A 14,289-nucleotide genomic window follows, 5' to 3' on the forward strand; every position below is an offset into this window, starting at 1 on the left:
CTGCACACAGCATGTTTTCATTTACCAAACGAGGAGCGGAGCCGATGAGAAAATCAATAGCACAGATAAGCAACCCCTCTGCCCTCTATGTGTGACGGTGAACCCATATGGACTCAGCAGGGTGCTGTGGCGAAACATGTCACCAAGACACAGACATCCTGTCTCAAGAAAATATTTCTGCACTTCTCCACAGGCAAACAGCTATTTTAAAATCATTAGTGATGAATGGTTTTTCCAATATGTTGGAAAAATGTAGTGCTGAAAATCACAGTAAATAATCCAGTGCAGGAGAAAGGCATAGGTAGAAAGAGGAGAGCAGAGTGCATGCAAGATAGCAGCTGTGACTAAGTGAGTGAGTGTGCAGGTTTGTGGCTTGAGGTCAGAGGTCCAATGGAAATGCAAAAAAAAAAAAAAAGTGTATCAAAGAAACATACATATAGAGTGTATACATGTACAGTCTGATCCATCATAGTCCATGCTCAGGGGTTTCTGTGCAATATGTTCTCCATTACATAGCCCAGGTGATTTCTGCCTGTCTCCCCCTCAGAACATGATCTCCTCCAGGCCACGGCCCCCGTCTCGTTAAAGCGGCACGGACCCGGCGTGGATTGAGTTTAAAAGTAATAAAGGAGCGGACCTGCTGGCTAGGTGAAAAACCCGCTATCGGATTCCTAAGAGCAACTTTCTTTTCATGTGCAGACTGCATTCAACGAAGCGTTTAATTCAACAAATCCATGGTTGTGATCCACCAGAAACAGAGCCGGGGTTAGTTCAATTTGTACCAAACGATCTCCACATGATCAAAGCACGGCCAGCTCTCCCCAACATACTGCTTAAATTAGACCAACACCAAAGTCTTTGGCTCTTGGACAGTATTGGGAATGTCTTACCAGCAGAGGAATTCTTTCGCACATATGGTTTCAATAGACCCAGGATGCCAGCTTCACATCTTTAATGGGCTGACAGGGAACTTTGGTGCTAACTCTCTGACTCCCAAAAGTTCTTGGGCTGTCACCCGCAAAGGATTTTTCCCCCATGTTCCTTCCCCTCCTATTACCAGGCGCTGAAGAGGAGCGATGGTGCAGTGGAGGGTTTTTTCTTTTCCTCTCGCTACTGCAAACTTCATCCCTTGCTGTGAGACTGTCACTTCTCGGAGTGTGTGTCAACCGCAGTAAGTCATGCAGCCCTACGGTCTGCTAGGAGCAACTAACCAAAGTTACAGAGTTACCCCGACCAGACCTGGCCCTCCTCCTCTTCCTTCCCTTCCACTTTCTTGCACATAGAGCAGACTTAGCAGAATTTCACACTTTTACAGAGCCAAGTTTTTGTCAGTCATACCGCTGGTCTGGGTTTGTGTGTGTATTAATTATGTAGGTGCATGTGTACGTTTTTGTATGCAGATAACTGGTGTGCATGTTAGCCATCCTGGGTCAAACCCTTCCTTCTCCCTTTCTCTCGTCTACATCTGCAGGGCATGTGGTGCACGGAAAACACACAAACACACCAGCAGGAGAAAACAGGGGTGCGGTTCTCGTGTGCCTGCTGGATATTGAGCACTCCCTTGGCATGTTGTAAAAGCCTCTCTAATATCAGTGTTAGCAGGATCCAGTTCTCTTGTCACCAAAGTTGGAGATATCAAGCCCTGCACATGATTGTGACTTGTTAGGATGAGCGGATATTGCAGGCTTTACAGATATAAATGAAATATCAAACACAGTCGCAGATAGATGAGATTTCAACAGCTGAACTGACTTTGGACACTCAGGAGAGTTAAAAATGTGAAATTTTCACTCTGCGTCTGCACTTTGTTATGACACGAATAAAGAAAATCTGAAAAGTAGAAGCAGCCGGGAAGGTTGGTAGATGGATGTGGGTTGGGTCTCTCCAGGAGCACATTAAGACCTCTCAGCTCTATTTCTGTACTAGTGCAATTAGTCTGTTCCCACAAGACAGGGCTATGGGTTCCAATACATGAATACATGCTTGTTGGCATGTCACTTCATGACTTCTTAGAGGGATTTCCAAGTGTTATGTGTGTTTTGTTTTTACTTGAGCTCTCGTTATGTGTTGCATTCAATCATTTATATTTAGTTATAAACTCTTTTGACAAATTTTTAATCAGACGTTTGGTTTGTTGGAACCTCAGCGGAAGTGGCTTACATCAATGTAATGTGAATATGTGTTAATGTGTACTCAGTTCGGACACACCACTGTGTATGAAGGTGGTGTTGATCAGTACAATACTTAATTTATAAGAGTTTCCTGCACCTATGATTCTACAGGTTGTAAACTAAATATGTCAGAGCTAATTTTATTTTTCTGTCATATTTTGACACCTTGGCTTTTTCTTTCTTGCATTACAGTTATTTTCCATAAAAATATATTTCTAAACATGTTATTTATTATGAAATGTACTTATTTTCTTCAGCGTTCCTCTTTATTTTAGCCATATTACTTTGTAGTTACATTTTTTGTTGGAATAATCAGCGTATTTCCCCCTGTGATGATTGTATAGTAAAATACAGCAGGTTATAATAAACTAATCTTTATATGCATCACTCTGAGTATGTAAATCCTTCATGCCGACTGGACGCTGGTTAAAAGTATTTGTTCACAGCAGTAATTTATGCTCAAAGTGGCTTTTGTCAGGCGGCAACAAAGCAACTTTGATAAATGATCCTTAATTTATCGTCACGTATGTGAAATCAAAGTGAAACATTTACAGGCTGTGCACTGAGCCAGACCAGAGGAGGGGCCTCATTGGTGAAAGTGCGCTTAGCCCCCAGTTGAATTTCTTGTCTTTGGAAACTTTGGCTCCCACCCCCTTTCAAGCCCTTCGGGTTAATCAGAGGAATAAAGGTTACGATGTACGTCTGGTGACTAACGACAATATGATGTGCACGGAAACGACGTGACAGTTTGAAGCCATTAACCTGGGAGCAAGATGGTCCATTTTTTAAAGGAAGCCAGGTCAGGTCCAACACAGGATAAGACTTATTTTTGCTTGTGTACAGTGTGTTATTTCCACCAGCTGTCCTTTGAAAAAGATGATTTTATTTTCCATTTCCTGACAAGAGGAATTCACAACTTGGACCAAAATAGTATTCAGTGATCCTTCAGCCATGTGTTGAATCTTAAGTGTTTAATGGCAAAGTTTACTCCAGGCAAGTTGTCAGATGAGTTACTTTTAGACAGGTTGTGTCTGTGTTGTCACAGGCACAATCTAATTTCACTCCCCCCAACATGTGTTGAGCCTGGATGACTTGTTCTTAAGGAACTCCTTGAGAAATGCACACCCTCTTGAAAACAGAGAAAAGCTGGGCTAACACGCCAATTCACAGGCTGACCTCTGACGCGACCTCTCGCCTGTTTGCTGACATTTTCGCAATGGACGCACTTGAACGAAAAAAAATCGGGGGAGGAGAAAGAAGAAGAGAGGAGTAAGAAAAGAGGAGGGGGAAAGGGAGAATGCTGTTTTCTGATGGATGTGTTCTTCTCCTGTTACATTTGGAGAGAACACAGCTGTGAGGAGCTGTTAAGTACACGCAAACAAGCCGTCTGCTTCAGAAAAGCCTGCCGGGCACCCGGCCCCACATCCCACTTGTACAGCTCTGACACATGATCACAGCCAGACAATACATGTGGGAGCAGAGCGCGCTCCACTAAAAAGTGAGAAATATTTTCAACTAGAACAAAAAACAATCCCCTCTCAATACCGCTGGGACCCCTCTTGGTATTAATTCATCTTGTTTCTCTTTGTCTTGTGCTGGTTTGTGTTCTGTTGGGGAGAGGGAAGAGTGAAAGGAGAGAGAGAGGGGTTTGGTGGTTTAGTGACTAGGAAATAGGTTAGGAATGGGGAGAAATGTAAAGAACATCTGCTACCGTGACGGTGTCACACTTTGTCTAACGTGTTTTGAATAGGCACGGCTGTCCCAAGTTGTGTGAAGGGAAATCTCTCTGATCCATATGCTGATTAAGAGAATTAATGTGGGATTTTTCTTAAAGCAGTACCCGCCATTACTCTATGGAGGCATTCTCCTTTATTGTGGTCACAGTAGAATGTAAATTATAATATCAAGTGACACTTGAAAAATACATTAAAAATGTCTTCACATGCTTTTAAATGTGTTATCCCACTATAAGGGGTTTACTGTTGCAGTCAAGAAGCGGCCTAATTGAGAATGGCTAATAAGTTGCACAGAATTTTTTAACTTAAAATGTTTCACAAGTCATAGAAAGAGCTTTTTCTCTCAGATTGTCACACTCTCCCAAACACGTTGGCCTCCATAAGCAGCAGTTTTGTTGTACACATGTCACTGTCATTTCCACAGAGACTACAGACTGGAAGTGATGTGATCCTGATACTTGTGGCAAACCACAAGTAAGCTGACAAAGTTTTTAAACTTTTGCATGCTTCCAATCGACAAGTTGTGTAAAGTGGTGTGGGTCAGTAGTCAAGTTTAGCATTAGGAACATGTGGCATTGTGTTAGGCTGAGTCATGCTTGAGATACAAAGGATAATGGAGACGGTTTGCTGATAGATGGATGTTGTGGTGAACTCTGGATCACAAAGACAAACCCAATCATTTTGTCAGATCTTTTTACTTATTATCCTGAAGTGTTTGTGAGTGAAACTTAAAACTTTTTGGTGAATCGGTAATCATTTCTGTATGTGTTCATGTGTCATATTATGGGTTGTGCTGATGCAGCATTCATCACTGCAGTGCCCCAGCTGGTTGTGTTTTGGGTTTGTGCGCTTTTTTCTCTCACTCAGTCTGAACTGTGAACTTCAAATGACTTCTGCTGCGTAAAGTGGTAGTACTATTACTGGCCATATAGTGCTCATTACATACCAAGGACACAAAGGTAGCCCTTAGGGTACTGTGCTTGTGAGCGTGGGGATGTGGCACTATGAGAAAACAAGAGGTGGAGCTGGAAAAAATGGGATGTAGACATTCTTGATAGCTTTACTCTTTTGTTCAGAAAGGCTATCACTCCTTTAGGTTTAGATGTACACAAATTACTTGTTTCATCACAGCATTAGCAGTTTGTTAGTGTTCCTGGAAAAGGCCCAACTATGTGAGGACTGCAACTCCTGGTGTGTCATCTGTGAAGCACCAACATATCTGCACCAAAAATAATATATGAATAGAAATACATATAATGGATGTATAATTTTTCTATTTCTAGAGCTGAGCAAAGGGACGAGGACCTCTCCAAAAGAAGGGAACACACAGATTGAGGACAAGCTGCCGTCAGCAGGTCCAGGTCCAGGTTGCAGGATGCACTATTGTTAAGTGTCTCCATTCATCACAAGGCTCAGGTTAGAGAGCAACCCTACTTCCTGTATCCCAGCACTTCACACTCAGCTGAGCTGTTCTGCAGGTCCTTCACAAACAAAGGGAACCTTTGCCCAGCAAACACAAGTGCTCCCAAAAGAAAATAAACACACACATGTATAACTTGGGGGGCCAACTACAGGAGGAAATATATTTATATCAATAGTACCCACTGTTATTTATCCACAATGCAAAGTGCTATCAGTAGTTATGTATGTGCTGTTTTGGCTGCTGCCCGAGAAGTTGGGGTGATGAAGGAAATCCAGGTGAGGCATCTCTCCCACTCTGATGGCGTCACGGAGCCGGCTGCCTGCTGACATGACACAAATACAGCCTTGCAGTGTTCTCTGTAGCCAAATAGAGCTTAGATAAATCATGAGGTCATCCATGGAATCATAGAAATGCTTCTAAAAAGATTGTGGTATACAACGAGAAGGGGAGTGAGGGGTCTTTAGACCATATAAAAACTACATATATGTTGTATTATAATAATGACTTTAGTTGGCCTTTAACCATTATATTGGGGGATCTTCCATTTGTTGTATGTAGCTATAGGAAAAGTGCTCGATGTGCATAAAATCTCTAAAGGAAAGACGAGTGTCTAATGGTTTTAGTAGACTAAAGTTATCACCCAAGATCTACTGTTTATATATAGTCCTCCTTCATTTTGACAGCCCATCACTTACCCAAGACTAAGTATAAAAACAAGTTTGTTTAGGGCTAAGTTGAAAAATACTCACAAAAAGTACTCAAAATAATTTGAAGATGGATATTTCTCCATTGTTACTTCTGGTCTGTTTAAATGTGTATATATTGAATTAACTTTGTTGACTCCGAGTAATTCTACATCTGTTTTCAGGCTTGGGGAAAGTTTTGTTCCACTCCACTTCTCATTAGTCATCTTGTCTTAAACTCCCTGTGAGCTCCGCCAAGCAGATTACCCTGAATGAGCTTTTACTCTGCCTGTCACTCTTTTCCTCCTCAGCATCTCTGTATCTCTCTTTTTGTTTGTCTATCCATGCATGCCGACGTGTGTTTAGACGAGGCTTGTGCTGCTCTGACATATTTCTATTTAGAATCATTATGGTTTGATTTCATTTGACAAAACTCTCTCTCTCTCTCTCTCTCTCTCTCGCTCTCTCTCTCTCTCTCTCTCTCTCTCTCTCTCCAGTCACTTGAAAGAAAACAACAGTGCCTCCTCATTTCTCCGCTATATATTAATTCTGCTTAATTTAATTTGAAAAACATCTCCAGCAAGTTTTCCTGGCACAACCTTTGAAGTGACAATATGAAATAATAAACCCTATTAAATATAAATCACAGGGGCAATGTCAGCCTCCCTCTGATTCCTATTTGATTTTCAAGAGAGAACACATGTGATTGCTCTCTTTTCCATTTTCCCCCCCACCCTCTATCCCACTATTTCACCTTTAATTGAATACGTTTCTGTTGTTGTTGCCAACCAATCCACCCACCCCAATCTACTTCCTCAAGCACGTAATGCATGCAGTAAATAATTCAAATGAAATTAATTTTACAGCACCTTGTTTCCACTAAGCATGCCAACATCTGTTGTCAAGTCACAAGTTTACATTGTTGGTCATTACTTTCCACAATGAGCAAAATGTTTTATTAAAGCCCCGTGGGAGTCCCTCTTGGATCAGGCAGAGACGACGGTGCTACTGACTGAACCCTCCCTGAACTCTGACAATCAAAGATTGGCTGCGGCTCTTTTAGGGCTTGACTACCGCCTCGCTTCCCAAAACGGGCTGGGACTTAATGTGATTGAGGTATTGGATGGCCTCAGTCCTTCAGGAAATCGCTGACTATAATGAAACAGAGCTTTGCTGACTTTTGAAGTGACGTAGCGCTTTTGTTCCACACAAAAGAGTAAATCTCTCATCTGCTGTTGTTTCACAAAGGCCCATAACGCTGTGAATATATAAATAGGACTTTCATTCTGTTGCATCTAATTATCATAGCTGTATACTGACGGCATAATATAAAATGATAATCTTCAAGTTAAATGATCAACCATTTAATCTACTGTCAGCACTAAGCATGCAGTACACGTTTCTGTTGCTTTTTCATGGTGCTTTCAACACTCTCTGCTCTATATTAAAGCAGTATAGGTGAAGTTAATAATGTTTGTTATTGCAGAGGGAAGGACCTGCATGTTAGCATATAATATGTCAGATACATGTGTATGCACATCCCCGTGTGCATGAGTTAAATAGCACATCCCCTTCACTTGCGACAGGAACAGCTCAGGAAGTATTCTGTTTATTTGCATTGGTCCACATTTAAACAGCTCTGCACTCACAGCCGTAGAGAAGAAAAGCACATTGTGTTTTCATAAAATTTAGTACACATGGGGAGAGGAAAAATAAGCAGACTGCTATACATAAATCATTAAGACACAATAGAAAGCGCACACAAAATATACAGAAGGATGCACACAGGCTGTGGATGGAGTTGTGAGTGCGGTCTCTAAACCTCAAACCGACGTTCCAGTGGCTGTTAGTTACTATTGGAAAGAATGCTTTAAACACTGAAGTCTCCACAGACTGGTGCTTTAACAGAGCAGAAGTACAGGGACGGAGACAGGCTGTGGGTGTTTCTGGAAGCACCTTTCCTCTGTAGACTTGGCTGTAAAATGTGAAGGGACCCAGGACACACCCCTGAGGAGCTCTGAAGTGGTTGTAGCCACCAAGGGGCCCTGATAGCCCTGCTGCTTCTGCGCTCTACCGGCCCCGAGCAGGTGACAGAGACTCGTCCATAATCTGGGCCTCTGCCAGTAACAGATGTGCTTAGTCAAATGACTAATTGAAAACCTAAAACAAAATCAGCAGCTTGGCTATTTGGCCTGCATAATTACAGGCCTGTGCTGATAAAGGGAGTGGGAGAAAACACACACACCCCTCTCATCAACGGCGCCATTAACAATCATGAGCAAAGATGAAAACAACGCTTGGTTTATTCGGCAAATGAAAGCACACAACTAGATGCTGTCCCTGGAGTCCATTTCCAATTTTAATAATACATCAAGGAGCATAGCTGCAGCAAATGTTACTACGGCGAGAGCCAAAGCATACCAAACTACTTACAGCTCCAGCATCGGGAGACAACTCCCAGGGCTAAGAATTTAGCAAATGCATAAAGGTACACAACATGATAGCTATTAGCTAAATTAAAAGAGCCATTACCAGAGTAGTGTGTGGAATCACTTGCCAGTTAAAGACTACACACCAAAATTTTCATTTCAGACACAAAATGTTTGCTTGTTTGTTTTTCCCCCCACCTCATCTCTTTCTATCTTCATTGTGAAAAGCATGCAGCCTGAGCTTGCCTCAAATTATGTACATGAATAATAAAATACCTTCTAATTAAAAACTGTTGTTAAATATGCAAAAATCTAATGATAATGAGATTGTGCAATACCTTAGAGTAAAGCACATTATAAATTACTTAGAAGTGCAAGTCCGCCTGACCCAAACATTGCATTTTGAAGGCTACTTGCAATATTATGTCTGGGGCATATGGAGTGGGGGTTTAGCAAACTGTGTTTAGGTCTGTCTCAAACTGTTCATGTACATATACATGCACACATATGTCTGTGAATGTGTGTGTCTGGCAGTGTGCATTAGCCTGTGTGTGTATACATCAACATATGAGTCTGGGTATTAGTAGGGGGTTAATATATGTATGTATGCAAATGCAAATGGTGTCTGCCTCATTGATTTTTCAAGGGAAATGTTGGCACTAAAGCAACTTACAGTAAGCAGGGTATGAGGATAATGTGTATTTTATGTATTTTTATTAAATTCAAGTTTCAGATGGAAAAACAAAGTAAATATCATTTGAAAAGGGTTAAGTGCGATACACGTGAAATGATTAATATATTGATTTTAAACTACTTCCACATACGGCAACTGCTATGTATAATATAACATTTGCAGTATTGTTTTTCTAATGTAAAACATAATTTCAAAGTGGTTATCTAGGTGGCAATTTTTGGCATGTATTTGATTTGATTCCAACTTTATTTGCTGTGGCAGCTAAGCATATAAATCATCACACCACAAAACAAATCTGTCTTTTTCCGCTGCTTGCTTTGTGTTTGCTGCACAACATCAATCATAACAGTTTCTATGTTGTCCTTCTGATTGAGTTGTCTTCACAGCTATATGTGACAAAGCCTTTATGTTCACAAATGCTGTAAATAAAAATAGAAACCCTTACAAACACATTTACATGAGGTTTGAAGACGTAGGCAGAAAATCAAGAAATGAGGGTTGTCAGTTTGCAAGAGAGTAGCGTGGATCCATAAAAAAAGCAATGGAATTTTTAGTTTGCTTATTGTTATTCTGCTACCAACAGTCATGTCCAATTTGGTTAACACGAGAAGGAAATAATAAGTTTTCTTTGAAGGGAATTTTTTATACAGATTTAGTTGTATAGAGGAAAACGCATTATCCAAGATAGTTGTAGAAAACATGATATTATGAAGGCACTGACATGCAAACATAGCACCACCACTCTTTCTTGTCATACGTTTATTATATTAAGATGTATTTTTGAATCATATTTATGTAGATGAGAACTCCAAGTCAATTGGTGGAAATAATACTCCTGAACATTATAAATTCATATGACACATGCAGAACAGAGCCAGTATTTAATATTCAGCAAAATAGGACCTCCCTTTGATTGAAAGGTTTACACTGCACGTTGTCAAACATGATTGCTCCATTCTGAGCCAGCCAGCACTTGGAACAATGTACATATTTCACTTCCAGTCAATAGGCTTCCACCATGTTTGTTAAAATTTTAACAAGACTTAGGGCTTAACAGGTTCATCAGCTATTCAAAGCTGCTGAACAAATCAGCTGTCATCTCTCCCTTGTATATCCCCCCCCCCCCTCCCCATGTCCCTGACCTTCCTGGCATTCAGACTATGCTGCTGTTTTAGATGACTTTCCACCAAGTCTTTATGGGCAAATAAATAGAAGCATGTGATGCTATCCATCACGCATTATAATCCTGATTGTTTTTATGTTTGAACCATAAACAAATACTTGATTATGGGGAAAGGGTATAAATCAGGTGACATTATATGAGAAGGCAACCCAGCCAGTGAAACAGTCATTTAGATTAATGAAGCAAGTGGCTCTCTCACACACACACGCACACACACACACACACACACACACACACACACACACACACACACACACACACACACACACACACACACATACACAGTCACATGCACGCACACACATGCGCATCAATGCATGTGCACACAAAGACCAACAGACTTTCAGAAGACAATGCAAGCAATAATAGTTAGGACTAGGAGAGCTATGATTCGAGTGATGTAAAGGCACAAGTTCTTTGATAGAAAACAAAGTACAAAGAGTGGTAGAACTTGTCCCTTGAATGCAGACAAGAGAGTCGTTCACTTTACTGTTCTTACATCTATGTGTATATTGTTACTTCTTTATACTAAGTGTTTATATGCTGCGACTCTAACCTCCTTTCTCATCAGGGAAACAATGTGGCTTTCTTTAGTAATTCAGTATTGTCCTCTCACAGTTATTCAAGTATCTTGGTTTGCCTCATCAAACAAGGTAAGCGCACCATTGATGGGAAAACCTGACACAACAATGTGCTCGTGTTAAACAGGCTCATCTAGAGTCAACTATGAGACTAGAGGCCCCTTTGGTGCCAGAAATGCAAGGCAGCGTGGACAACATCATCCTTTTAGCGTAGCAGGATGAAATGCTTGCATATGTATGCTGTATATGTACAGAGGTATGTTGTGTGTGTGTGTGTGTGTGATTGTGTGTGTGTGTGTCAGAGAGAGAGAGAGAGAAAGACAAAGACTGAGATAGAGTGAGGGACATTGGATGTGTGTGCGCACGCATGAAACTCATTTTACCCCGCTTTCAACTCACATCCTTCTTCCAGCGAATAAAGTGAGTAAACTAGCAGTTCTTTGGCAAATGAAATCTGGTTCATGCAAAGCCAGTATTAATTTGGGTTTTCCGCTGGAATGAAATGTTTTTGTTTTGGGAGGAAACTGCCCTGAGAAGTAATGAATTTCCCCCCTCTGTGCTGTGTGGCGGCATAATTTAGCAAAAGCGATAGATCACATAGGCTGACGATTTGAGTGTGCGTATATTCTAATAGAACGCTGCTAAATATTAAATGTGCAACATTTAAAAGACCCTCATTTTCCCAGCTTTTAGTGCAGAGAGAGCAACATTTTTCATAATGGCTGCTGGCAACATGAGAGGGAACAAAACCACAACGAGCACTATTGAGGCCAATATTTATTCCCATTTATTTATCCAAATGAGTCTGTTAGCAAAAGAGATATCAGAGAGGCGCTGAGTATTTAGTTTTGCAAAGCTCAGAGCTCTCTGGCATATGACAATACCCGCTGCTGCATTTCAAAGCATCGATCACCCGTCATCACAAACCCGTGGTGATTTTGCCTTCTTCCTTTTGTGTTGATATGTTTACACAGCCATTCTCTTGTTGTCGTTGTGATCAGTTCGTGCTTTGGTATGAAGTTACAGTCAAAATATGCCAGCGTTTGTCTGCTAAAACAGCCTTCAATTGTCTATGAGGGGAAAAAATTCCCTTCAAAACATGTCAGAGTCTTTTTCTGTTGTTTGGAAATTAGTTTTAGACACGAGGATGTTTTTGGAATGCTTTGGTGTGTTGGCATATTCCTTTTCATGTCATCCTTGTGGTTAAACACATTTACAAATCAACGCAGTTACTTTCTGGATGAACAGCTGGAGTGTCAAAAACAAAGTAATCAAAGCAGCTGCAGTAGCTTTGAGTTTCTGTTATCTGTAGTAATTTCACACATGATTTTGGAATGTTGCTGTACAAAGTTGTGTTGAAACACTGATTTAAAGGAGAACGCTGCTCGATTTAGGACTTTGTTCCTAAATACACAATGTGAATAACAGACCAGAGAAAATTATTGAAGATGTACTACAAATGAGAAATGCAACTTCAGAAATGTACAGTGCATGGGTTTATATTAGTTTGTTTTGTTAGCTGAGTGATAAGTTCCGTTCAATAAGATTTGATTATGTTTGCAGGCAACAAAAACAAACCACTGCCAAGTCAGAGAGGAAAGCAACTGTTTACATGAAAGTATTAACTGATGATTTGCCATAGTATAATCCTTTTTTATGACTATCTTGAGAAAGTATTCAAAATAATCTTTTTCTTTCCAAAAAACCCAAAGCAAAACACTTGCTTCTTTTTTCTCATTCATCTATGATATAAAGCCAAAATACTATTATAATTCTGGGGTACAGCAAAGCATTGCAATACAAAAGATGACATCACCTGTTACCCACAGGGACGCCATGCTTTTCAACATGTAGACAGCTGAAAATAAAGTTTCTGAGCACCATAAGTGATGTGAAGCAGTACTATGTTTGCTCTGTTGACCTCACTGCCGTCCTGCAGAGAAAATTGTTTGAAATGCATGAATTCATGGTAAAAGATGGTAAAAACATATCTGTACTTTGATTTGTTAACCGGCATTATGCCACTAATATTATGATTTAGTTTGGTTGATGTACAGAGTCATCTTCTTAGTGATCAGGCAATCAAGTGTTGTTTTCTTATAAATGCTCAGGAAGGGAAAAAGCAGCAAAGGACAACAATACTGCTGACAAGAGCACATTGGAACACGTCTATGCATAATCAAGTCAATGCTTAAAAAGCCTTACTGTACAAGCAGGATGTTGAGTCTTATGTGAAAATAAAGCAATAAAATATACACAAATAATGAACATAAATGACATTACATTTTCAGATCATTACAGTATGTATTGGGTGAGGGCATTTCTTTAATATCTGCCTGTATAATGGCTTGAATATCAGTTTCTTTATTAGTTTTAAAGTACATATCAACTAAGCAAATCTATAGGGATATAAAGATATATGAAGTACTAATTGAATTCAAAATATATGATTTAGAGAGAAGTAAAAGGCTTCTCTCATGCCTAAAGTATCGAGGGAAGATGAGCACTTACTGATAAAGCATTTGTCGAATATTACCATCGCCTTTTCTCTCTGTTCCCCATCTCCACCTCTTCAATCTCAATTTACAGCAGCAATGGCCCTCGGCCACACGAACCACTCCGCCTGTGTCGCTCTAAATGGTTCCCTAATTCCAGATTACACAAACCTATGGGTGAGATGATATTTCTTTTGTCTGGTCCAAGAATAGAGGCCTGTGAGCTTCTGCAAGCATCATTTAGCCTGGCTTAATTACCATGACAAGGAGATGAGCAAAATGGACAGTGCCTTGGCTTATCTGAGAGAGTTGCACTTTAAAAGGGCTTTAATGGAACCAATTATTAGAAGGATCTTTTTGCCGTCTGCTCCGGGTGCCACTTGATTGTTCTCGTTATGAATGTCCCTTCTTCCCTTGACAGAGTTGGTCACCATCCCCATTGCCGGCCCGTCTTCTTCATCTCTCTCTCGTATAGTGATGAGAAGGTCAATAGACTACTCTTCACAGCTCTTGAACCTTTTCCATATTTCTTAATTAGGCCAGGCTGCATGTAAAAATGAAGCTGATAGGCTGGTACTTACTCTTGCTCCTTTTCATACTCGCACTCATACAGACACACTCACATACACACACACCGTCACACACACACACACAGAACACATTAACATCTCGTATCTCATACTGTGTTTGATAGCTAAGTCTGAGCTATCAAACTGAGCCTGAGCTCCTTTTCTATACACTTGACCAAATATGTCAGTTTGTGCTGTCTCTAAATGACATGGCACAAACCTAACATGTGACATATTAGGAAAGCTCTGAACAACACATCCTCAACATCCAGGGGCAGCACCCTTACCACCTGTGTCAGTGATGAAGAGGAGAAGGAAGTATAGG

This window comes from Labrus bergylta, chromosome 3, assembly GCF_963930695.1.
Source record: "Labrus bergylta chromosome 3, fLabBer1.1, whole genome shotgun sequence".
NCBI classification, from domain to species: domain Eukaryota; kingdom Metazoa; phylum Chordata; class Actinopteri; order Labriformes; family Labridae; genus Labrus; species Labrus bergylta.